This window comes from Terrapene carolina, unplaced genomic scaffold (assembly GCF_002925995.2).
Source record: "Terrapene carolina triunguis isolate 2854851 unplaced genomic scaffold, T_m_triunguis-2.0 Scaffold42, whole genome shotgun sequence".
Classification (NCBI taxonomy): Eukaryota; Metazoa; Chordata; order Testudines; family Emydidae; genus Terrapene; species Terrapene triunguis.
In genome coordinates this window covers 3,329,463-3,356,927 of record NW_020664393.1, presented here as the reverse complement: position 1 = coordinate 3,356,927, position 27,465 = coordinate 3,329,463, and the positions used below count along the sequence as shown (strand labels likewise).

Here is a 27,465-nt window from a genome sequence, read left to right as displayed (position 1 = left end):
TCAGCTCCCCATCTGTAAGAGGGGGATTTAGGAGGGCAGATTTACTCATGTTTGCTCAGATATTACAGTGAGGAGAGCTATAGAAAAGTCTCCAAATAAATATTGACAAAATACTGCCAGTTTCAATGGCTGGGTTGGATCCGGTTAATAAATAGGCATTATTTAGCCTTACTGTCTGCCCAAAACAACCCAGTCAGAATCTCATATTTTGGTTCTTATCCTGTTACTTCACATGATTACAATTAGGAGGAAAAAAGATGAAAACAGGTACAAGTTTAAAAGTTTCGCTAGCACTGAGAAACCTGGATCAGTATCTGCAGTTAGTGAAGGTTCTATTGTAAGATTTGGATCTACTGTATAAAGAAAGGTGGTGTTCACTACTGTGCTAAATACTGACCCTAGTGTATTATAGATTTTAGCATTATAGTTTAGATTTATTATACCTCTCCATAAACTTACATTCTCTATTTTAAATGAGTGGGTTTTTCTGGATCATATATTCATCTATTAAGTATTACCCTCTCTTCAATAGATTGTAATTGCAGGATGTTAGTACAAATTTTGCTCCACCTTTCCTAGTCACACTGGGGTCTCCGTGCTATGCTAGTGACATTGGTATCCCCTATGATTTGTACATTGGCCTTCACATGGCGTGCCCAATTTTATTCAGAATTGAGTGATTCTCTGTGTTCATTGCTTTTCCAAAGCCCACCTACTTTATATTTTTAATCCTATTAAACAACAACAAAAGACACTTCTGAAAAAATACATAATTGAACACAGAAAACACTCACAGGGAAATTATACCTAATTCATACAGAAACTGTATAGCTTAAATTCTGCCAACATAAAGCAATCTAGTACCATACAATGCCAAACTATACATAAAGGACTCTTGTCCCGTGAACATCCGAAAGGTTTCCAACAATAAAACCTTTTTATTTTATTTTTTTAAATCAAGGAAACGTTTAGGTTACACAGAGAAACAGAGGCATCCCTGTTAGCTTGAAGCCATTCTTTGATAAATGAAGGTTCCAGATGGCAGGCACATAATATGAAAAAGCCCAGTCATCAGGAGGAGGAATCCAGAGGCAGCAAACAGGGAGCTCCTAAGGGAATTGACTCCCCCATTCTTCCCCCGCTGTGACTGACAAAACCCTGGACATCACCAGCCAAATCCATTAAGACTACCCATTGACTTTTGATACTCTCCTCTCAGTGGGGATGAAATCCAGAAAGAAAGAGGGCAGTGTCTATAAAGCGGGATAAGTAGGGTACCAGCTTCTTTCAGAAATCCAGTGGTTTTCATAGAATCATTTTGCATCAGCAAACTTCAAGACATGAGCAAGGGCAACTGGTCCCTACCATGCCCCAAAGAAAATGGAGAGACAGGAATAGTATGTTTATTTCCAGCACCATCTCCATAGTATCTAAGCTCTGAATGAGCATTCTCATGGTGCAGGCTACATCTTGGAGAAACAGATCTCAAAGTCCCAATTGCAGTTGTAAGGATCCATCACTCTTGCAATAGCAGCAAGTGTTTATGTAGAAAAAAACTTTAGGAAAATACTTAGGTATTTTTAGATGTATTTAATTCAATGTTTTGTCATTTTAAAGAGTGTAAATCACTTTTTTGTTCTTTAATCTTCTGTCACATCTGATCTATTCCTTTATCGACCAGCATATGCTTATCACCTGGTGCTATATCCAGCATTCCCCTTTCCCTGGCCTGCCACTCCCCCTGCATATGCCTCCCTGTATGGAGCTCCTTTCTCCTCCCACACATGCTGCTTGGCTCTCTCCCCACCTGTATGCTTCCCTCACACTGATGGCTCCAGTCCCATTGGCATTCCTGCTAGTGCTTCAACTGATGGCGCGCACATCTCCAGTTCACCTGGTTGTCCAGTCCCTGGCTCCTTTTACTTCTCCACCTACGTGGCAGGAGCTAAGCAGAATCCTTCTTGTGTTCACCTACTTTTACCGTCATCCATTCTCTTTGCAAGGGGGATCCTTGACATGGGCTGAAGCAGCTGGAAGCATGAAAAAACTGTGTCACTGCCCACTCTCTAGAGACCACTATCTGAGGACTGCTGATCAAGGTGATGTGTGGATACGTGGCAGAGAAGGCTGAAATATGTACAAACATAATGAAAAACAAAACAAAAATGAATAGATTGGAATGCCTCAGTGTGAATGAAATTGAAGATATTGTAGATTATACAGTACAGAGAAACTGCAATCACAGCCTGTTTCTAACTTCTGCTTTTTGAAGTATGATTAAAAAGGTCTCATACTCTTAAATTCCCCCTGCTATTCATTTTTCCTTGCTTTTTCTAAATGAAAACATATTTTAGCTGTCTTCTTTTTAAAATGATTGATAAGCAATGTAAAGCATACATGGCTCATGCCATCAGAAGTCTGGCTTGGCAATAAGTTTAGGCTATCTCAAGCAATCAAGGGGCTTAAACAGTCTTTAGAAAAAACTATTGGGGGGTTCAATAATATATGCATTTAGACTGGGATATCCTATAGTTTCCAGCTGTTTCTCCCCTTACTTAGTTGCATACTCATAAAAATTGTGTACTCCTCAAATAGTAGGAAAAAGATTTTTATTAACTATGGGAAGAGTGCTTATATTTTTACACCCAGGAAATAAGAGTACTATGCAAAACCAGCCAGACAAATACTTTTTATGAATGGGGCCCACAGTTCTCAAAATAGATCAGAGTATAACTCTCATAGCTGTCTCTTTGGAATGTTGCTGGGATACTGTAGATGCTCACTGAAAAGGACAATACCCTACCACAGTCATCAGGGCATGAAAATAAAGGGCATTATACCAGTGGTGCATAACTGAGTTGAGCAGTGTTGTAAGTATGGTCATTTATTATTGGTATTAAAAAAGCACCTAGGGCCCTCTTATTACCAGTGTGTGAGGCACTGTACAAACACAGAGCAAAAGATATTCCCTGCCCTGAACAAGTTATAGTCTAAGGCCTTGATCCGTCAACGAGTTCTGCATGCATGGGACCCTGGTATTCATGCAGAGCTCACTGCAGGATAAATCCCCAATTATGCATTGCTTCCTGCATCCTTCGGATAAGTGTTGGGTGCCAGAATTACTAAGAATTTCCAGTAGTCAGGTATGTTCATAATCACTCCAATTTTTAATATTTAATTTATTACAATTTATATTTGAGCATTTATTTGGTAAAAAATTCTATCTTACCACAGTAGAATCTCAAAGCACTCTACAAAATATCAAATAATTTTCATAATGCCAAAGGGGAGGTAAGGCAACACGGTCAGTTCCATATGGTTAAACTAAAGCAAAGACGTTAAGGGGCTTGCCTGAAGTCAGAGTAAGTGTGTGTCAGAACTGGAAATAGAATCCAGGAGGCTTAGCTTCTAGTCGCATGCTCAAATACACTAAGCAATCTTGTCTTTCCCTGCTGTAATCCTAACAATGCAAACGGTTACATTTCACAGCATACAAACAGAGAAGTTAGACAGATACATCAGATGCATTGCAACCGTCCAACAATAGTAACATTATTTCTTAGAATTCAGAACACACATGAAACAGAAAGAAACAAAAACAGGCTGCTCCCAAAGGCAGAGCGGCACAACTCACCCCACCTTACTTAAAGGTGGCTGTTTGGAAAACGGACACCAGTCGCAGGCTTGGCTACAGGGACTCCCAACCCTGCAAGCAGACACAGGTAAGATCCCTGTTCTTAAAGCAACAGCTTGCAATGCCAACACAGTCCTCAATATACCACAAACTGTTTTTCAAAAATTCTTTTAACTAATTCATGCCTCCCATCATGGGTTTCATGATACTGTCCCCCTAGACTCTCTGTCCTGGGGGAAGCAGAACATTTCCCTTATTCAGTGGTGCCAACAACCATATGCAAGTTGCACACGGTTCGTACCATTGGCAGGGGCAGACCTAGGGAGGGCACCAGGTTCAGCTGCTCCTGGGCAAGCTCGCTCCATCAGGCATGCTCAGTGGCTCAGCTATCTTATGTTGTATTGGGAGTGACACTGCATCTGTGTGGGCTGGACTGGAAGGTGGGGGATGTGCATGGCATAGACTCAGTTGGTGAGGCACTGGGTCCAGCGACACCACATGGATTGGCGGTGACCAACTACATCCCACGTTACCCACAAGAAGTGTTGGAAGTATGATACTGTAATTCAAAAGTTACATGGACTGCAACAGAATAGGTATGACACATACTTTAAAAAAACAAAACAAAACAAAAACTTTTCCCATGAAGTCTAAGGAAAAATTAAAAAAAAAGAAGAAGAAAAAAAAAGATTATTCTTTTTCTATAAACAACCACCTACACATGCTCATGTTCCATGATGTGGCATATCAGGCACAGTAAGACTCTTGTTGAAATTTAATTTTGTAAAAATGCACAATTTGCAAATTCATTTCTCTGTTAAGGTGCATTCAGCAGAAGAATGTTAGTGTAACAAAAATTACAGCAACATGACTAGACCACATAAAAAACCAAATTGTATGCCAGAAACAAGTTAAAAATACATCAGAGTTCATTTTTACTTAACTAAATTGTTATATCACAGTCTGCTTACGATCTGGCAATATGGGAAAAAGAGTGCTATTAAGCAGGTGGAACTGAACTTGTCAAGATCAAATGAAGATTATTGAAGAAAGCACTTAAAAAAAAATCACAAAAAGAAAGCATGACATTAATAGTGGCTTCACTGCAATCTGGAACTTGAGTTAGTTACTCTTTAAAGGGACACTAAAATCATTTTGTCTACATTTGTTTTACCTATTATTGTTTCAAGTACAACTAAGGACTACTATAACTGAAAGATCAGAAAAATCATCTATGTTTCAGTTTTACTTTGTCCATTAGACCAGTGGCTCTCAACCAAGGACAGATGTTTTCCAGTGGGTACTCAGCATTTCTCAACCTGGGGGTTGTGATTCATTAGGGGGTCACGGGATGGGTATAGAGGGGTTGCAAATGCAGGGCCAGTGTTACGGGGGCAAGCAGACCAGTTGCTTCTGGCCTCACGCAAAGGTAAGTTACATGCTTCAACCCCATATAGCAGTGGCAGGCTTCAGCCTTGACACCCAACGCTCTGGCTTCAGACAAGGCTCGCAAGTCAAAAACAGCAAGACAAATCAGCCTCCTGAAAGGGGTACAGTAGTCTGGAAAGGTTGAGAACCACTGCATCAGACAGTAATTTGTGTATAGCAAGTATCCCTATTTGTCATACAGCAATAGAAGAGAGAAAACAGCTTTAAACTAGAAAAATGTTGTTGTAAAAACTACTGTATCTGGTGTGGTGTGGGGGAAGGACCAGAGGTAGATGTAGTTCTTTAAACTACTTTAAACTTAATTTAAAAAAAATTGTCTGGATTTTGAATTCACCACCATCTTTTAGAGGGAAAAAAACATTCACAGCTTTTTGAGAGTTTTCATTCCCAAACACAAACCAAAACCCCTATACAAATGCTTCCAAAATACTCAAACAAAATGAAGAAAACAGGAAATTAATTTTTCAGGACAACACACGAAGTACAAATGAAAAGATTTTGCAGTGACATAATGCTTCAGTACAGAATACATGAATGAGACTGTACATTTAGTTTTTCCATTATATCCAAAAAATACAGCAGTTCTCCCCTTAAAAGAGAGTCCCAGCATGAATTAGAATAATGCAGTCGTACATGTAATCCTAGGATTGTGCTATATTAGTGTAAACATCTGGATGTCAAAGACATCATTTTGCTGGCAACTGAACTACAGAATTCTATGGGTTAAAATGTCATACTATTTCCCTAATAATCTGCTCTAAAACAACAAACAACAACAGCAGCAGCTCCTCCTCCCTCACTTTTAGTCCATTACATTAAACAGTGAAAAAACAAAAAGTGGCATCATTAGCACATAAAAATAAGGTTTAAGGGCAGTACTTTATCCTCTAGTAACCCAGAGCAGAATTTGGCCTATTGTTTTCTGCACATTTCAGATGTGTCCTTGGTTTCCTGCTTAGCATTCTTTTATTATTACTACATAACTGTATAAAGCAAGTCTTGTCTCTAAGGGCAATACGTTGCTCACATCCTCATAATGGATTCTTGACTCCGGAATTCTGCTCTCCCTATGTTCATATAATTCTTCTCACTGACGTCAATAGGAGATTCTGCTGTCTTGATATGTGCCAAAGTCAGTCAAAATCTATTAGAGTAATTAAGACCTTGTCTCAATTAGACAATATTTCATAAAATTTCCTATTGTTGCTACCACTGTTTCATCATGTAGCAGCGGGGACTGGCATGTTAGCCACCCTGTCATCTAGACCTGCTCTGAGCATGGTTAGACAATAGTGATTAAAATGCTGATAGGTATTCGACACTAGCGCACCCATCGCCATCTACGTAACTGCACCAGTGTAGAACAAAAGTGGAAAGTTTTAAAGCACAACTGGTGAAGATGAGAGAGCAATGTTTTGCCCTTAGTTTTGTCCCCTTTTCTACATGCTGTGAATTGCAACACTTTTTAAGTCACCTAACTTAAATAGTTAAAAAAAAAAAAAAACATTGTTATAAGGGCAAACTCCTTTTGTGTCCTAAGTTACTGAACTGACCCAGAACACTGGTAAGTTTCCGCTACTTTCAGTTTTGCAGGTTTAATCAAGTTTACGATGAAAGCCATTATTTTTGAAGCATGGCAAAAAACTCTATAATGTACTGTCAATGATTTACGGTACAAGGCAAGGCAAGGCAAAAACAATTGTGCAAAACGTTTATAAGTCCCCTTTGTATTGCTGAAAGTATCTAGTTTGGACTTAAACAGGAAATGTCACATTTGATTTTGACCTAGAACCAAATATGCTCAGCTTCTGAATACAACACACACCATTCATACAGTGTACTGAACATGAATTCCAACTGCAGAATGTGGGATACCAGAAGCAGAAGACATTTGAGAAAGAACATTCAGAATAGAGAAAATGCATTATTTGCAGCAGTGAAGACTTTTTTTTAAATGGAGTCTGAAAGTCTACACACTGTAGAATGTGTCAGTAAAATCGGTGGAAGTACACACTCACACGTGCACACAAATTCTATGAAGAAAACAGCATAAGCCACCCAAAGTCACATAATGAGGCAAGAATAATTTGTGTGTGTGTGTGTGTGTGTGTGAGAGTGTGTGTGAGTGTGAGTGTGAGTGTGAGTGTGAGTGTGAGTGTGAGTGTGAGTGTGAGTGTGAGTGAACATACATGTAAAATAAAAAGTTCCCCTAAAAATTCTCACGTGCTCTGGAAAATTCTACAGGACACTGACTGAAATCTGCACTCAGTCATGTCATCAGCACAAACTGACTGGATATTTTAAATTGTTATTTTTAAAAAACAAAATACAATATCTGCAAGTTATTTCTTGAACACTTAGGGTCTGACCTAGCAGAAAGATTGTCTACAGCTTCCCGGGCTATACAAGTCCCTATAGGCTCCAGAAGCTGGCTCTGCAACAAGCCAGACTATACAGCAGAACAGCCCTTCACAGCAGGCTGAACTATAAAACAAAACCATACCTATATGCTAGAAAGCTATTAAACAAGAAAGAGCTCATTTACTGAGCTTTGTTTCCTGTGATCCCTGCATTCCCATTCATGACCTGTTCCACTTCCCCTCACCTGTATGGGTGTGCAGCTAACAATTCCTGTACTACTACTAGTAGGATGTGGTCCCCCAAAAAAGGAAAAACAAGATCAGGTTAGCCTATTTGACATCTACACAAAAAGCACTTGGTACGTGGGTGGATGAGTGTCGCTCCTATTACCACCAGTTTCTTGAGCCACCCACTTAACATTTGTTTGAGTGGGGGGCCTGGTTAATCTCCATCCAAGAATACTGAAGGAACTAGCATATGAAATTGCAAGTCCAATAGCAAGGATTCTTAATTAATTGTAAATTTGGGGGTCATGCCCTATGAGTGGAGAATTGCTAATATAGTACTTATTTTTAAGAAGGGGTGGGGGGGAAGTGATCCAGGAAACAATATGCCGGTTAGTTTGACCCCAATTGTATGCAAGGTCTTGGAACAAATTTTGAAACAGAAAGTAGTTAAGGACATCCCAGGAAGTTTTTGGAAAGTGTAGGGGACAATTTCCTGGTGCAAGTGCTGGAGGAACCAACTAGGGGCAGAGCTTTTCTTGACCTGCTGCTCACAAACAGGGAAGAATTAGTAGGGGAAGCAAAAGTGGATGGGAACCATGAGATGGTCGAGTTCAGGATCCTGACACAAGGAAGAAAGGAGAGCAGCAGAATACGGACCCTGGACTTCAGAAAAGCAGACTTTGACTCCCTCAGGGAATAGATGGGCAGGATCCACTGGGAGAATAACATGAAGGGCAAAGGGGTCCAGGAGAGCTGGCTGTATTTTAAAGAATCCTTATTGTGGTTGCAGGAACAAACCATCCCAATGTGTAGAAAGAATAGTAAATATGGCAGGCGACCAGCTTGGCTAAACAGTGAAATCCTTGCTCATCTTAAACGCAAAAAAGAAGCTTACAAGAAGTGGAAGATTGGACAAATGACCAGGGAGGAGTATAAAAATATTGCTCAGGCATGCAGGAGTGAAATCAGGAAGGCCAAATCACACTTGGAGTTGCAGCTAGCAAGAGATGTTAAGAGTAACAAGAAGGGTTTCTTCAGGTATGTTAGCAACAAGAAGAAAGTCAAGGAAAGTGTGGGCCCCTTACTGAATGAGGGATGCAACCTAGTGACCGAGGATGTGGAAAAAGCTAATGTACTCAATGATTTTTTTGCCTCTGTCTTCACAAACAAGGTCAGCTCCCAGACTGCTGCACTGGGCAGCACAGTATGGGGAGAAGGTGACCAGCCCTCTGTGGAGAAAGAAGTGGTTCGGGACTATTTAGAAAAACTGGACGTGCACAAGTCCATGGGGCCGGATGCACTGCATCCGAGGGTGCTAAAGGAGTTGGCGGATGAGATTGCAGAGCCATTGGCCATTATTTTTGAAAACTCATGGCAACTGGGGGAGGTCCTGGATGACTGGAAAAAGACTACTGTAGTGCCCATCTTTAAAAAAGGGAAGAAGGAGGATCCGGGGAACTACAGGCCAGTCAGCCTCACCTCAGTCCCTGGAAAAATCATGGAGCAGGTCCTCAAGGAATCAATTATGAAACACTTAGAGGAGAGGAAAGTGATCAGGAACAGTCAGCATGGATTCACCAAGGGGAAGTCGTGCCTGACTAACCTAATTGCCTTCTATGAGGAGATAACTGGCTCTGTGGATGAGGGGAAAGCAGTGGATGTGTTATTCCTTGACTTTAGCAAAGCTTTTGATACAGTCTCCCACAGTATTCTTGCCGCCAAGTTAAAGAAGTATGGGCTGGATGAATGGACTGTAAGGTGGATAGAAAGCTGGCTAGATCGTCGGGCTCAATGGGTAGTGATCAATGGCTCCATGTCTAGTTGGCAGCCGGTTTCAAGCGGAGTGCCCCAAGGGTCAGTCCTGGGGCCGGTTTTGTTTAATATCTTTATTAATGATCTGGAGGATGGTGTGGACTGCACTCTCAGCAAGTTTGCAGATGACACTAAACTGGGAGGCGTAGTAGATACACTGGAGGGTAGGGATCGGATACAGAGGGACCTAGACAAATTAGAGGATTAGGCCAAAAAATACCTGATGAGGTTCAACAAGGACAAGTGCAGAGTCCTGTACTTAGGACGGAAGAATCCTATGCACTGCTACAGACTAGGGACCGAATGACAAGGTAGCAGTTCTGCAGAAAAGGACCTAGGGGTCACAGTGGACGAGAAGCTGGATATGAGTCAACAGTGTGCTCTTGTTGCTAAGAAGGCTAATGGCATTTTGGGCTGTATAAGTAGGGGCATTGCCAGCAGATCGAGGAACGTGATCGAGGAACGTGATCGTTCCCCTTTATTCGACATTGGTGAGGCCTCATCTGGAGTACTGTGTCCAGTTTTGGGCCCCACACTACAAGAAGGATGTGGAAAAATTGGAAAGAGTCCAGCGGAGGGCAACAAAAATGATTAGGGGTCTGGAGCGCATGACTTATGAGGAGAGGCTGAGGGAACTGGGATTGTTTAGTCTCCAGAAGAGAAGAATGAGGGGGGATTTGATAGCTGCTTTCAACTACCTGAAGGGGGGTTCCAAAGAGGATGGAGCTCGGCTGTTCTCAGTGGTGGCAGATGACAGAACAAGGAGCAATGGTCTCAAGTTGCAGTGGGGGAGGTCTAGGTTGGATATTAGGAAACACTATTTCACTAGGAGGATGGTGAAGCACTGGAATTAGTTACATAGGGAGGTGGTGGAATCGCCTTCCTTGGAGGTTTTTAAGGCCCGGCTTGACAAAGCCCTGGCTGGGATGATTTAGTTGGGAATTGGTCCTGCTTTGAGCAGGGGGTTGGACTAGATGACCTCCTGAGGTCCCTTCCAACCCTGATATTCTATGATTCTATGACATAGAGATAAATGGTAATTGAGATAAAATACAACATGGTTTTACAAAAGGTAGATTGTGCCAGACCAACCTGAGCTCTTTCTTTGAGAAGATACATGATTTTCTAGACTAGGGTGGCCAAACCACGGCTTGGGAGCCACATGCGACTCTTTAACAGTTAAAGTGCTGCTCTCTGGCCCCCCCATACTCCTCTCATTCTTCACCTACTACACTGTTTGGGGAAGTTTGAGACTTATGCCCTATGGCAGGGTGGTTGCCTGAGGCCCAGCAGGTGAGCCCCCTGGGGCTGAAGCCCCAAGACTCCCTGACCCCACATGGCAGAAGCCCTGAGCCACTACCACACCGCAGGGCTGAAGCCCCAAGCCCCAGCAGGCACACCCCAGCTCTCCAACTTCTGAAGATTGTCGTATGCGTCTCAGAGGGTGAGCAAGTTTGGCCACCCCTGTTCTAGACAAAGGAAATGCAGTAGATTGAATCTACCTGGTTTTCAGTAAGGCAATTTGATAGTTCCACATGGGAAAGTATTAGTTAAATTGAAGAAGATGGGGATTAATATGGGAGCTGAAAAGTGGATAAGGAACTGGTTAAAGGGAAGACTATAGCTGGTCATACTGAAAGGTGAACTGTTAATCTGAGGTAGGTTACTAGAGGATTCCTCAGGGAACTGTCTCGGGACCAATCTCACTTAACGTTTTTGTTAACAACCTTGGCACAAAAAGTGGCAGTGTGCTAATCAAATTTGCGGATACAGGCGAGTCTCATCTTACGCTGGGGTTACGTTCTGCTGTCAGCGCATAAAGCGAAAATCGCGTATAGTCAAAATTACATTGAGTGTAATGGCGGGCAGAATCTCCCGCACTACAGGTACAGTATTTAAATTGTTATTTTTCTCTTTTTTTGTTTTTGCCGACTGCGCAAAGCTGAATTCACGCATGTTAAATGCGTGTAAGATGAGACTCGCCTATAACAAAGTTGGGAGGTATTGCCAGTATGGAGGAGGACCATACAAAAAGATCTGGACAGCCTTGAAAATTGGAGTAATAGAAATGGAATGAAATTTAATAGTGCAAAGTCATGCACTTAGGAAGTAACAATAAGAATTGTTGCTATAAGCTGGGGACATATCATATGGAAGCAACAGAGGAGGAGAAAGAGCTGGGTGTACTGGTTGATCACAGGATGACTGAGCCACCACTATGATGTGGCCATGAAAAAGGCTAAGCCAAGACGAGGGTGCATCAAATGAGGTATTTCTAGTAGAGACAGGGAAGTGTCATTATACAAGGCACTGCTGAGACCTCATCTGGAGTACTGTGTGCAATTCTGGTTTCCTGTGTTTAAGAAAAAGGAATTCAAACTGGAAGAGATGCAGAGAAGGGCTTCTAGGATAATCAGAGGAACTGAAAACCCACCTTACAAGAGGAGACTCAAAGAGCTTTACTTTTGTTTAGTCTAATGAAACAAAGGCTGAGGGGAGATAGGATTGCTCTCTATAAATACATCAAAGGGATAAATACCAGGGAGGGAGAGGAGTTATTTAAGTTAAGCACCAATGTGTACACAAGAACAAATGGATATAAACTGGCCATCAACATGTTTCGGCTTGAAATTAGATGACGGTTTCTAACCATCAGAGGAATGAAGTTCTGGAGCAGCCTCCCAAAGGGAATAGTGGGGACTAAAACCTAACTGGCTTCAAGACAGACCTTGATACGTTTATGGAGAGAACGGTATGATGAGACTGCCTACAATGGCATGTAGCCCATCTGCGACTACTAATAGCAAATATCCACAACATCCAGAGACAGGACACTAGATGGGGAGGGCTCTGAGTTATTACACAGAATTCTTTCCCACGTGTCTGGCTGGAGGGTCTTGCCCACATGCTCAGGGTCCAACTTATCACCATATTTGGGGTTGGAAAGGAATTTTTCCCCACGTCAGACTGGCAAGAGACCCTGGGTTTGTTTGGGTTTTTTTGCCCTCTGAATCACTTGAGGTTTAAACTAGAGTAAATGGTGGATTCTCTGTAACTTGAAGTCTTTAAACCATGATTTGAGGACTTCAGTAACTCAGCCAGAGGTTCTAGGGTTATTATAGGACTGGGTGGGTGAGTTTCTGTGGCCTACAATGGGCTGGAGGTCAGACTAGATGACCAAGATGGTCTCTTCTGGCCTTAAAGTTTATGAGTCTAGGAGGAGATCTCCTTTACCATCTGTATGAGCTCCAAAACATTTCAGTTAGCCAGAAAGTGCCTTTTTGCCCTGTTAAAAATTCTTCTATATAGTTGACTGACTGGCAGAATGTGGACAGGAAATGCACTGAGCGTGCTCAGTACATCTCTCAAAATAAAACATGCATCAGGATTGTCCAATGCAGGAATATGTTTAAATGGAATCTAATTTCATTTCTGAAGAGAGAGAGTTTAAGGTGATTTCTTAGTGCCTGAACAGGCATTGTGCAGCTACTGGTGGTGAGGTGTATAGGGCTATGTCTGCACTGCAATGTAAGCCCAGAGTGAGTGGGACTGGAGTCAGCTGATCCAGGTTAGAGAACCCAGGACTTGAGCATCTACACTGATGATTAGCCCTACATTAAGCATCTTCTAACTTGGGCTCAAACCGGGGGCTCTGGTGTCCACACGGCAACGTTCAGACCTGAGGCAAACTAACAATATCACAGATTCCTTCGTGCCCTCCTGACATGTGGCGGTTCTAGCCCTTTGGTGCAACGTGGGAAAACCTGACTGCCCATTCTTCATGTTCTGGGAAGTTTGAACAGCACACCAACACAGCCTGCTGATCAACATGGAGGAGACCCCTTTTCAAGAGCTTCTCTTGCTTGCACTTTCACTCTTGTGTCAGGGATTGGGCAGAGCTTCTGTGAGGTGCTGGTGGACGTTTTGGTGGTGTTTTCTGACCCACCAAAGGCACTCGACAGAGCTTATGACGGAGGAGTACCACCACCCAGGCATGACAGACTTGCACTGGCTGATGCTTCTCAGTACCCTTGGTATAGCTGCCGACGCCCCCTACGTAGGCTGGTGCTTCCGGCGCAAGGCCACAAGGACAGAGTGGGGGGATCACAATGTCATGCAGATGTCAGATGACCAGCAGTGGGTCCAGAACTTTCACATGAAGACATCTACATTTCTGGAGCTTTGTGAGCAGCTTGACCCAACCCTCCAGCATAAAGACACATGCATGCAGCCACCATTGCTGGTCCAAAAGTGGGTTGCTATAGCTGTCTGGAAGCTGGCTACACCAAACTGCTATTGTCTGCTGCCAATCAGTTTGATGTAAGAAAGTCGACTGTGGATAAAGTGATGGTGGCGGAGGTTTCTGAGGCAATCAGGTGGGTTGTTTTCACAACATGGCAGGCATAAAAGGTATTCCTGAGATGACTGCTGGCTTGGAGAGAGTAGGGTTTCCAAACTGCACTGGGGACACTGATGAGACTCAAGTGCCCACAGATTGCCCTCCTTTGTACTAATCCATTTTTATGCAGGCCTTTGTGCATCACAGAGGTTGATTTCTAATTGTCAATGTAGGCTGCCTGGGAAAATTCACAATGCCAGGGTTTTTCACCTATCAGGAGTCTACATTCATGGACAGTCTGGGATACTATTCCCACCAAATGTCACTGTCATAAAGTTACAGTTACTGTCGCCACCAATATTCTGGGGGACCCCGCATAGTCCCTTTTGCCTTGGTTTATAAAACCACACCCTGACTTCAGAGGCTGGCAAAAAAAAGTTTAATTACACTCAGCTAGTGTAGAATGATTGTGAATGTGTTTTGGAAAACTGAAATCCTGTTGGAGGTGTTGACAGATCCATTTGGATTCCAGTGTGATTAATGCTTCCACATCACTGTGGCTTGCTGTGCTCTTTGTAATCTTTGTGAAGCCAGGAGGTGAGCCATTTCCTCCTGAGGACCTATGACAGCGAGGGGCTACTGAATCGGTACGCTCAACTAGAAAGTGCCCGTACCACAGCTGGAGCTGGATGCACCCGAGCAAGAAAAATCAGGGATTTTTTGTGCTCTCACATTATGGACTTCCATAGTCCAATGGAAGAGGTGGAATAGTACCTTTATGAATGTGCTTGTGGGGGGGATGGGGCTTGATTGCCATGCAATCTGCTTGTGAATGATCTGATTATTTATGAAATGGGGGTTGGGTGGGGGATGTTTCACATTATGAATTTATATAAGAAAGTGACTCAAATGTGGATTGCTGTACCCAACTGTATAGAGGAATAGTGTTCACATACTAATTCCCAATTGTTCCTGATCATGTGCTTAGCTTTATTTCAAATACAGAGTGTATGATGAGATTCAGTGATAGCAACAAACTTTGTTGATGACATAAAAAGCTTTATTTATAAACATGTATTAAAACAGCACAACATTCACTCACTGCCAGGCAGACCTGCTGCCATTAACTCATCAAAACACCAGTTACAACAGAACCTTTCCTAAGCAAAACAAAAAACAAAATGCATGAAGTGCAAGCTGTGAAACCATGTACACAACAGAAATTCCCTACCATTGCATGTCCCCCATTCTCCTTTCCCTTCTTCCCCCATTTTCGTTGCAGTTGGTGCTAGGGGCGAGAGGGGAAGACATCCACAAGAGAGGGAGTCAAGGTGGAGGACTGCATGGGACTAAGTGGCCCTGCCCAGCCACTTATGAGGCATGGTTGCATGGGCCACCCAGACATGGAGTTTTCTAAGCTGTTTGTGGTCTGAGGTACATTGCAGGGGACTCAGGCTGTGCTGTGGGAGAGGGAGCAGGAGCCCGTACTCTTGCAGCAGTGATTGATATGAGTCGCTCCAACAGTTCTCTTTGCTGAGCTCTGTGTTTTTCCCCTAGCTGCCATTCCTGTTCCAGGAACTGTGAAATAACTGACTGCTCATGTGCTGAAACCCTGTCCTCAAGCTGTGCAGCCTGAGCCTTTCCTCTTGCCATAAATCCCTCCACTTCTGGTACTGGACCTGCTTGTTGGCCCTGTCAAGAACTTCAACCATATCTTCATCATGGAAATGCTTTCTCTTGGAATGGTCCATGAAGGTACATTGGGCCAGGTTTGTACTGCACTGTGGAGATATTAGGGCCAGCAGAGGTTGAGAGGCCTGGAACAGGACAAGGCACACTGGGTTGTCGTCTCAAATAGCTCAGTGAAGGAGCACAGAAATAATTCTTGTGGAATTTCAAGGACATAAAATGTTACTTTACAAAACTGAATTTCAATATATTGTGACAGGGATGTTTCAGTCCACAGAAGCTGCCTGCACACAGCCTGGTTAGTCACAGTGAAAGAAGTGCAGAGATAATGGTAAATTAAAAACTCAAAGCTGTTTGTTTTCTTAAAATTGCAGAACTATTGGGGGTGGGGTGGGAGGGGGTGGCCAGTGGACTTACTACAAGCTCTTTTCCCATCATTTCCGGCCTTTCACACTTTGAAGGACATAACTGTTCTTGTGGTGCCTGATTGGCAAAGGAAGAGGTTATTCAGGGAAATTATGGGAAATCTGCAGTATATGCAGCTGAAGTATTCAAATGTATAGTGACTGAACAGCACATATATGAGTGGAGTGGGCTGGTCAGCTACCAACGTGAACCTGGAAAATATAGAATATCAGGGTTGGAAGGGACCTTAGGAGGTCATCTAGTCCAACCCCCTGCTCAAAGCAGGACCAATCCCCAGACAGATTTTTGCCCCAGATCCCTAAATGGGCCCCTCAAGGATTGAACTCACACCCCTAGATTTAGCAGACTAATGCTCAAACCACTGAGCTATGCCCTTCCCTGAAATGTGACTATCTATCTATCTGGAGTTCCTGCTTCAGTAATAGTTTGCAGCTATCAGCACCCAGCATTGAATCAGAATTAATGAAGGAATCAACAGGATGCTGTGTTAGCTTCTATATGGCTTAGCTGGTTATGGCTGCATGCAAACATGCAGAACTGCGTAGCCTTCCTCCTCTCCGCCCCCAACACATTTCTGGACAAAAATTCAAACCCTTGTTGTACTTGGGACAAATGATTTTTTTAATTTATGGACTGCATCTAACTGAAATGGACTAGATTTATAAATTGAACACATTTCTCTATCCCCTCTCCTTTCCGCCCCTGAATTCACTGCTTCCAACCAGCTTGATAGACGGTTGAGTGGTTACAGAGCAGCGACCTTAAAAGTAATGCCAATGTAAGGTTATTTTTAAAAAGTAGGAATGACCCTAGTAAAAATCTGTCTCTCTCCAATAACACCACACCTTAAAGGTGGTCTTTACGGTTTGCATTTCCTGGCTGCCATTGTACTCCATGTGGTGGGGGGAATGGAGAGGAGGGACTCTAAGGCTCTGCCATTAGCGGATACATGCTGTTAGTCAGCGCTTCTCATAACTTTCGCTTTGGTTCATAGAGTGGAAATCCCTCCTGTTACTGTAACAACAAAACTTTATAATGGTTCCAGAAACTTACTGGGCTCAGGGGTGGTTTCTGTGTCTTCTGCAGGCACCACAGCAGGCTGTTCCTAAGGAGGTACATCAAACAGCTCCTCTAAGTATGGACCCAGAATGTGCTGCTGCTACTCCTGTTCCAAAGCCTGCTCTGGGGCTGGTTTCATCAACAGAACGACTTCATGAGCCTTACTCGGCACCTGCTGCTGGCTCCTATGAGACCCCATGCTGGATTCTGGAGCCAGCAGAGCACCATCCCTGACCAGGTCATCATATACCATGATTGGGTGCAGTGCCCAGCGCCGGGTCAAACTCCAAAAAAAATGGGCATGATGTTGGCAAATTGCATGAGGTGTGGTTCTGCTCCCTGTTTTTTCTGTACTTGCTCTTGAGCAGCTTAATCTGCTCCCTGTGCTGGTCACCAGTCCAGTAAATATGAAAAGATGCCAGTTTCTTCGCTATTTGCTGGTATGTGCAGTCATTGCTGAAACTTTTGCTAAAATGCACAGTTTAAAAAAAAGGCATATTCTGGTTAGTCTCCATTGCAAACACAGAAGGCTCTTTGGTGGGGTGTTTGCAACTTGGTGGTCAGAAGACAATGGAAGGGTTAATGCTGACTCTGAGCTGCTGCTGTACGCCAAGGGGAGGTTGCTTCTGTTTTCACTGGAGCTGACTGAAGATTCTTAGGAGAGAAGAAGTTGGCCCGTGGAACTGGGACTGGACTCCCAGGATCCCAGTCAAGAGGGGCTGTGTCTACACTGCAAAGCAATAGGGCTTGAACCCTGATCATGGCTTAACTCTTGCTCAGACCCTCCAGGGTCCTGGGGCACTGGGTCCAAGCCCTGGGCTAGCATGATTTGTGTGTAGATGAAAGGCGGGGGTTAGGCTTGAGCTTGATTCTGAGCCCAGGCTTATTTTGCGGTGTAGACATACCCCAGGTGGACACGAGAGAGGTCATAGATGAAGGGGAAAGCAAAGAGGTGGCCTTGCATAGTAAGGGGAATTCAAAGTCAGGAATGTCATAGTCAGCAGATCTTACATTGCCCCAGCAGCTACAGAGGCTTTTATCTCCTGGGTAAGAGCCTTTTGATTTTAGGATTCACAAGTGATCATTTATAAACCCAGTGAGTCTTTCGAGGTTTAAATAGCTACAGCTTCTGAGAAAGGCTAATTGGGCACATTTACAGAGAAAAGTGGCAAGATATACTACAATGCAATTTAATTTTTAAATCTCAGCTAACAGACCTCAGCAAATTGTGCCCTAGTGGACCAAAAAAAAAAAAAATCCAACCAGTGTTGCTTTTACTATTAACAATGGAAAGAACTCTTTACAAAGATCAATTCTATGATTACAACAACAATTGGATAGTTTTAGTATATAGATTTCACCCTCAACTCTCCTTTTGGGGCAGAGGAGGGCAGGACGGGAGAAGTGCTGATGTCCAAACAGGCACGTACTAATCTGACAGGGACATACTAAGTATTTTGTAGGATTGGAACAAAACCCCTTTTGTAGGTTTCATTAGTGAAAGAATTTATGTTAACACAGTGAGTTATTTATAGCAACTTTCCATAGACATCAACTGTCCCTTGGTTCCTGTCCTTAGAAAGCTGCGTTTCATAATTTGAGAAATCCTCTTTTAATCTAGAAGAATGGGAAGGGATGGGGGGCTGCAATTCCATGATGCACACCCCACCACTTCCAATTATACCAGATATAGGGTCTCACTGTACTATCAACACAACTGCACGATGTTTGAGCACAGATACAGAACACCACCATTCTTTTGCAGATTTAAATCGTGAGGAGTAAATTGCAATATATACACACACACACACACACACACACATACATATATATATATCACAGCTGCTCATTTAGAACTTTCAGTGCTATTATGTTAATTCTAGTGACACATACTGGATTAACGAAAATTATCATGCCCCTCTCCGGCGCCCAAACCACACACACTAAGTTAAGGCTGTAGGTAACACTAAAACAAACATGCACTACAGTAAAATCCATAAGCATTTAAAGTATGGAAACAAACTGTGATGGGAAAATAGATACGTATTCAAATGTCCTCAATGCCTCTCAAATAAATGCACATTCTGAAAACCACCTTAACTTTTCCCCCATATGCCTTTCCCAACTACAAAAACAGCCTCCCCCTTATATCTACTCACCTTGTACCATACGCATTTTGAATGTAAAAAGTATAAATACTCTCACAAACCACTATCCACCCACTTCACAAATCATCTTCCACTTCACATGGCCACTGCTGGCCAAAGAAACACCAACATCTGACGAGTTACCCTAAATATACAAACTGAAATCCACCATTCCTCAGCCTGAACTCAAAACTATGATTAAGAAACTACACATACAGTAACGCATTTTTCTGTGTGTGTGTGTCAGAAACACCATCATTTCTCCATCCATAAGGGGGCAGAAGACCTAGTCCAGGGCCGCCCGGGGGGAGGGGAGGCGCAAGTGGGGCAATTTGCCCCAGGCCCTGGGCCCCACAGGGGCCCCCATAAGAATGTCGGAGGCTCCCCCTGCCTCTGCCTTCCCCCATCCCCCGGCGCCTCAGTGCGCCGCGTCCAGGAGCAGCCCTGGACAGCGCTGCAGCAGCGTGGCTCGGGCAGGGCCTGAGGTCCTCTTGCTCGGAGCTGCGTGGTAAGGGGGCGGGGCTGCGAGCTCCGGCAGGCCGAGCGGCAGGAGCTCCTGGACGCGGCTCGCTGAGGCTCTGGGAGAGGCGGGGGTAAGCGGCATGGTAAGCCCCTCTGAGCCGGGCACCCCCCGACCCCATCCCCAGCCCTGACTGCCAGCTCCGAGCCCAGCCCCTCTGAGCCAGGCACCGCCTCCCACCTCCCCCCTGCAGCCCTGACCTCTAGCGCCGAGCCCAGCCCCTCTGAGCCGGACACCCCCCCCGACCCCAGCTCCCCACCCAGCCCTGGGAAACAGTAGCGCCACCCCCAGGCAGCGACAGCCCATTGGCACCAACCATCACCATCACCCAGTGACAGCCCATTGTGTAATTGCAAATGTATACATATCATTAAAGCATTTAATGTTTTTAAATAATGTATTTCGTGTATTTTCAAATTATTAAAAATTAATTTTTGAATGTATTTCACTGGTTATTTTTTACATTTCCAAATACACGTTACTATAGTATTGCAATTTTTTTTTTATGGAAGGGCCCCCAAAATTGCTTTGCCCCAGGCCCCCTGAATCCTCTGGGTGGCCCTGACCTAGTCTACCCGCCTCCACTCTAAGGATTAAAAATGCCATAACACCTTTTCTATTCACTCCTAAATGAGAGTCCAAGGTCCCATCTTCCAGATTCAGACTACTTTTTCATCTTTAACCAAAGACATGCTGAACAGAGGGGGCTAGCCCTCATGGCATCCCATTCATCAAATCAGGCTAGCACATACAATAGTTAGTTATGAAGGAGACAAAGGAGCTGACTTGCTTGCAGAATGCATTATGTTCCGATTTTGCAGTCAAGAATTTAAAATATTACTCAAATTATAGTTATAAGTGTATCCTTGTGAAACGGGTAGTGGGAAGGTTATATGACAGAATCAAGGCTGTTTTTAGAATAATCTACATAATATTTTATGCATGTATAAACTGTAAGTTACAGCAAGCAACTTGCTAAATGCAGGCAGCCATCGACTCCCATGAAGTCAACTTGAATGTAAAATTATTTCCACAGGAGCGGAAGCACTCAGCATCCTACAGGTCGGGGCCCTTAGATAAGCTATTTGGGGCAGCGATCTGGCACAGCTGTATTTTTTGTAAGCATTCAAAATAATTAATAATGGAAGAAGCCCAACATTCCTTGTGCATTCAGTTTCCCATTGGGGTCAAAAGGGAATTCTGAGCACACAAGAGCCTGAACCTGCAAGAAGCTGACTGAACTCAACTCCCACCTCACATCAATGAGAGGGGAGGGCACACCACAGGATGGGGCCCAACAAATAATAAGCTCCTATTTCGAGGCATGGAACAATAAAATACTCTACAAAAAAAAGTTACTTTGCATAGAGAAAATGTTAATTAATTAGTAATAAAAGCCATTGTCAAAATGTATTGTCAGCTTATTTTACAATATGTGATTTTTTTTCTTGGTTCTCCATGTAGAGAAGCAATGGACACTGGTTGGTAATGAGCAAACTTATCCCACTTTTAAATACTACTAAAGAGTCAACTTCTAGATTAAACTGAAACTAACCCTCCACCCCCTCCCCCCCAATCCTAAATTTGGAGGGAGAGTGTGTTATTTGGAAATAACACTTCTATTATACTACTTTCTCCTCCTCTCCTTCCACTTCTCCCTTGACTTGACAGTTTTCCACCCACTGTCTATCCTAAGATTTTCTCTACAGTGTTTATTTTTTGCTATCCAAGCATGATGAATCGCTCCCACAAGTTTGCCCACAAGATGAACAGCCAGGAAAGAGCTGAGTCAATTACAGGTGCACAACATTTCCTACAAAGGCAACGGTCTTGTTGAAAGTCAGGCCCATATTTAAACATACTGCATTATCATCAATATACAAGAAGTGAAAAAATAAAATACAATAAAGCTCCCCCCCAAAAAAACAACTGCCCACCACACACACCGCAAGAGAGAAGTTGCTGTCCTAATCACACCTTCTGTGCCTTAGGAGACAAGGTGGGCGAGATAATATCTTGTATTGGATCTACTTCTGTTGGAGAGAGAAATTTTCGAGCTTACACGGACCTCCTCTTTAGGTCTGGTAAACATACTCAGAGTATCTAGGCACCTCTGTGCCTAGGCATTTCTCCAAAACAAGAGCTGATCTTCCCCAACTGGAGTCCATGAGAATTCTGCCATTGTCTTCAGTACAAGCAAGGTTAGGTACATAAGACTTGATTCGGGGAGGTGCGAAGTGTGTGCAGTGCTCGCTGAAACCAATTAGTTTCAATACTAATGACCTGCTAGGCTCAAGCTCATAATAGGCAAGTGAAGAAACTATGCTTTATATGCATGCTATACCTCTAGGATGGAAAACTTTTTGGGGGGAGCTGGAAGGCGGAAGAAGAGTCAGCTTGGTTTTGTTTCTTGTAAGACTACACATAACCTCTCCCCCCTTTAAAAACGAAACAAAACCTGAAACTTTTCCTATGCATCTTAAAGTGCAGTTGCACTCCGAAAAGTTACTAAAATGGCACGGTGGGGTTCCATATTTACAGTTTCTTCTATTTCCACATCCAAAAAGATCAGCTTATAAAATGGATGCAATTACAAGAAATGGAATTGCAAAAAAAAAAAAAAAAATCAATCAACTAAGGATTCAAGAGTTAAGCTGGTTATTTCTCTAATTCTACCTCATCACTGGTGGTAAAAAGATTCCCCAGGCCTAGCAGACCCTCACATCTGTGCTATTCCATTTTGTCCTCAGTGACATGTATGAATCTATGCCTTCTCTTGCAAATGCCTCAACAACTGAAATTTAGTTTGTTGATGTCAAAGAATGTAGAATCCATCATACTCTATTGTCTCTGCAATACTATGAATAAAAAGCACCACATTTTAGGACTTTGAACACGTAGCAAGTTTTCTGTTGAGTAGAGTGGTCATTTTTGCAATCATAATTCTAAGATCCACATTAAGAATAGATTCCATGATTTCTCCAAAAATGTGCAGCTTGTCCTTCAGACCCTGAACTACATTGTCATAGAATGACAATCAACCATGCAATAAATTCTAGCATAGTTAGACCGTCTATCCTTCCAATGTCTCAATCATATTTCTTGGTGGTAAAAGTCTACTTAAGTGTACCAACAATGTCTACATTACATTCACTACGTTTGTGGTGGATTCTCCCTCGCTTGAAGTCTTTCAGTCAACACTGGATGTCTTCTTAAAAGAATACGCTAGCTCAAAACAGAAGTTCTAGCCTTCATGCAGGAATCACTGGTGAAAATCTGCATTACTGGTCTATGTAATGCAGGAGGGCAGACAACATAAATATAATGGTATTTTCTGGCCCTAAAGTTTCTGTGGCAATGTGAAATCTGAACCTGCATTAAAATCTAATATAAATCACACTGAAAAACTGAAGAAAGCTTTAAAAGATATGCCCCATATTTTAATCTATAGCTATCAGAGGACATTATTAAATATAAATCAACTAATTACCACTTTACACTTCAGAGACAGAGTTATTTTCAAGTCAACCTGTTGTCCAAGACAATTTTAGTATTTGATGTTTAATTTTATAACGAAAATTAGATTGATATGAGTAAATTTGTTTAGAATGTGTAAATTACTACATTTGATATTTACTTTTTAAAGAGAACTTAAAATTCATAATATACTGAGTCTCTTATAATATATTTTTTCCTTTTATTTATAATATTTGATGCTCTCAAAATTGCCTAAAAAGGTTCCTCTTTTATAGATCTTAAAATAAAATTAAAAAAATAATCACTATTTCCAAAAGGCTAGAGGAGAACCATTTTAGGCACTTTATTTATTTACTCTAATTGCGAAGTATCAGAGACTACATAGAACAATAGGCACTGGAAGCTTGTATGTGGGCGTGCACTGGGTTTATGCAACAGTCATAGAAGATACAATAAAAATACCTAAAGTAGAACAGTTCAAATGATACTTTAATAATCCCTATTACAAATCAAGAGGTGGGGATCGGGCAAATCTTTTAGATTCATGAATATCAATACAGCCACTGTGATTCTCACACTTTTCACAGTTGACTCAGATAAAACCAAAATACAATGGCAATTGTAACAAATACCATGCAAACTTCAACGTGTGTTTACACAGTAAAAATATTGTGATTCCTGTACTCCCAAGAGAATGTTAATCAGAAAGAGTGCCTAAGATTAGGACAAATCCGCTCCAATGCAACATCCTCTCTTCTTCACTGGGTCAGATACTTTGTGTACTTGACAGGGAGCAGGACCTAATGTATATATTTAGACCACAGACCAATGGGACTCTTTGGTCCCAAACATACAAGTCCCTGGCTATGTGTGTTGAGAAGTCTCCCCTCCACGTTCATTCATGACCTTCTCATTCCTCAGCATGGCATGCTTGTATCTATATTGCCGTTGGCTCCCAATTAATACCTGTGCTCGGACATTCCTCTGGGATGTGTCTGGGGGAATCAGAGCAATTAATGCTACTTGAAACTGTTCCCTGTTTTTTACATTTTGCCTATGTTTTGGCAGGGGAGGGTGAAGGAAGAGAGAGAGAAAAAAGAGATCATGTTGTGCAGATCAGCTCTTCCTTGGCTCCTTACCCATCCTGCCTTCCAGCCCTTCCACTTCTCCCAGATGGCTCACGATGAGATATGCATGGTTTTTTTGAAGTTGGATTCTGCTATGGAGTGGAGCATGCCCCTCATATGCCCACTAGGTTTTTCTTTATTGATGCAATTTTGTTCCTGCCCATGCTGCACGGAAGGCTACAATGACCTGGGTTATTTATTCTGTAGTTTAATGTTGATCTGTAGTAAGCATTCTGAAAGCAGATTCCCAAGAGTATATTACCCAAAGGTAAATAGCACTGGCTCTGTGTTTCATGACAGCTTCCCCTTAACACTCCCCTAAAAATTACAAAAATTAACAGCTAACCGTGCCAATTCTTCACTTTTATTTTTCAAAACTAATGCTATTCTTGGTCCAGAGTGAAGCAAAAAAGGAAGCTATTTCTTTTTAAAAAGCACGCTAAATTCAAACCAGCTCAACCAATATGTAACATGGGAGAGAGGGGAGAAATTGGACTGAATCATAGCAACTATTGGTTTCATAATGGTAATTGCTGACATTCTTAACAGGCATTTGTATAACCAAAATAGAATTCCTGCAGGGTCTTTCTTCCCTCTTGGCTGAAGCATTTCCATGTACTCACCCACACTTTGGCACTGCAGTACTCAATACACTGTCAGTGAGTGCCCATTACAGATCATTTCTGTAATGCTTTTTTATTTTACAATATATTAATTGTGCCTGCTCTGCCGCCTGATTGTAAAATACATTGGCAAACAACTGTACCTCAATGAATAAAAAGTTTGTTTAACCAAAGAGTAGTTGGAGTTGCTTGACACTGGGGATGAATATACCAATACACCAGCTGATGTATCTTGCAAAGCTGGCTGTACTACGTCTTCTGCACTTACTTGTATGTGCAAAACATAATAATCTACTACTCCTGAAGCCTGCAATTTATCCAAGCAAGATTTTCTCATTAACTCAAAATAAGTCCTTTTAGATTATAGTGGATTTAACTTGTCTACCTGTCCCTCAGTTTAAATAAATCAAAGCATTTTCACAGCTCAATCTCCAGGTAGTGTTTATGGGAGTAAAAAGGGGGGGGGCTATATTCTGCATAAACATTCAAAAATATAAACTCTTGCTAGTATTTATTTAATATGAAACTGTAGACTGATGTAAAAGCCCACATATAGCATTAAATGTAAAATTATGACTAATGCTGTTTGCCATTTGTACTGAAACCTGTGTGAAATCTGATGAACAACTTTAATCTCAAGGATTAAATTTCTGCAAAATGTCAGACTACTGAAGCCATTTTAAACCAAATCCTCTGTGCTATTAATGTCTTCGACTCTGCAACACTGATTCTATGCTTTTAAATATGTATATGATAAATATAGCAATCAGTTGTGCACATTTTCCCCTCTCCTATAGATTTTTACGTCATCTGTATTTTAGTGCTTGTGAATTTAAGCCTGCTGTGCCAGCAAATTCAAAAAGTTTCTGCCAGAGCCCTAATGCATTTTGCATCCAGAAATCACAGTTATTGGTGTGAATGGTTACAAGGAGCAGACTCTTCAGTAGGGCAAGAACTGATGCTTTATACTGAAAGACCAAAACTACTAAAAACCTCAAGATATACCAATGTAGAAGCACTGCAGAAGCAAGAGGCCCAATTCTGCTTTCTACAGATGTTAATGGCAAAACTTCCTAATGATTTTTATGAGTCAGGCTCAGCCTCAGGAAGTGAATAAACCACCCCGGGCTCACAGATTTTTCTCCCGCCCCCCCACCTTTTCATAGCAGCAAAATTAATTACAAGCACCACATTTAGAAATCATAACCACTTTATTTCAAGAACACCGTACATACAAAAAAAACAACAAGATTTTCAAAGGCACAGTTAAATGCCTAAACTGTCCTCTCACTCCCATCTGTGCCTTTGAAAATCTCCTAAATAAACGGGAACATTTGAATAGACAAGAGACCCAACTTATATTCAAACTAATTTTAGATTTTCAAGAAGCTCTCTTTTTACAAATCAAGTTGTTTTCGGTTTCTATGCCAAAGGTGAATTACAGAACCATGAAGTGCAACAGGAACTAAAAAGGTAGCTCAGTGGATGACACATCAGTTGTAGCTCAATGCTTCATTCCAGTACAAAAGCTTTATATAGGAATTTAAACTACATAGTTAGCCATAGGGTAACCATTTCTTATTAGCAGGCAAAGGATATTGTTCTTCAATGGAGTTATCTCCTGTGAAAGGCTGAAGAGGACAGGATTAGAATTCAAAACAACCCTGACAAATTAGAGAATTGGTCTGAAATCAACAAGATGAAATTCAATGAAGAAAGCAAAGAGTACTGCATTTAGGAAGGGAAAAAAATGCACAACTACAAAATGGGAAATATCTGGCTAGGCTGTAGTACTGCTGAAAAGAATCTCGGGGTTATAGTGGATCACAAATGGAATGAGAGTCAATGTGATGCAGTAGTGAAAAAGGCAAATAGTCTGCAGTGTATTAACAGAAGTGCTGTACGTGAGGCACAGGAGGTAGTTGTCCTGCTCTACTCGGCGTGGGCAAGGCCTCAGCTAGTGATCTGTAGCTTGGGAACTACACTTCAGGAAAGATGAGGATAAATCGTAGGGAGCCCAGAGGAGAGGAACAAAACTGATGAAAGGTTAAGAAAACCTGACCTATGAGGAAGGTTAAAAAACTGGGTATGCTTAGTTTTGAGAAAAGATGACTAGGGGTGTAGGGGAGACCTGATAACAGCCTTCAAGTATGTTAAGGACTTCTATAAAGAGGATGGTATTCAATTGTTCTCTATGTCCACTGAAGGTAGGACAAGCAGTAATGGATTTAATCTGCAGCAAGGGAGACTTAGGTTAGATATTAGGAAAAAAATTCTAACTATAAGGGTAGTTAGGTTCTAGAGTAAACTTCAAGGGAGGTTGTGGGATCCCTGTCATTTCTAGGGTACTATGCAATGTAGCTTAGATTGAGTCATGGTTTGCATGGTTTTCCCTGGTCATTTAAAGGAACACCAGAGATGCTGAATAAAGAAAGAGTGGTGTAGAAACAAAAATCTCTCAACTCAAAATATTTTGCTCATGTAGAATATTTATCCCCATAGTAATAGTAGGTAGTTTTTGCTATGCTAGGGTTACCATACGTCCGGATTTTCCCGGACATGTCCGGCTTTTTGG

At 42.2% G+C, this 27,465-nt stretch overlaps 1 protein-coding gene across 4 annotated transcripts in view; it reads right to left on the bottom strand.

Moving 5' to 3' along the window:
- Positions 1-27,465, bottom strand: part of FYN (FYN proto-oncogene, Src family tyrosine kinase) — a 186,867-nt gene that overhangs the window by 106,861 nt on the left and 52,541 nt on the right. The window contains exon 2 of one of the 4 annotated variants that reach the window (XM_024216041.2): positions 3,635-3,706. The exons of the other annotated variants lie outside the window; for them this stretch is intronic. The gene's annotated coding sequence lies outside the window, so the exon portion shown is untranslated. The remainder of the gene's footprint in view (positions 1-3,634; positions 3,707-27,465) is intronic. 4 annotated transcript variants of the gene reach the window in all.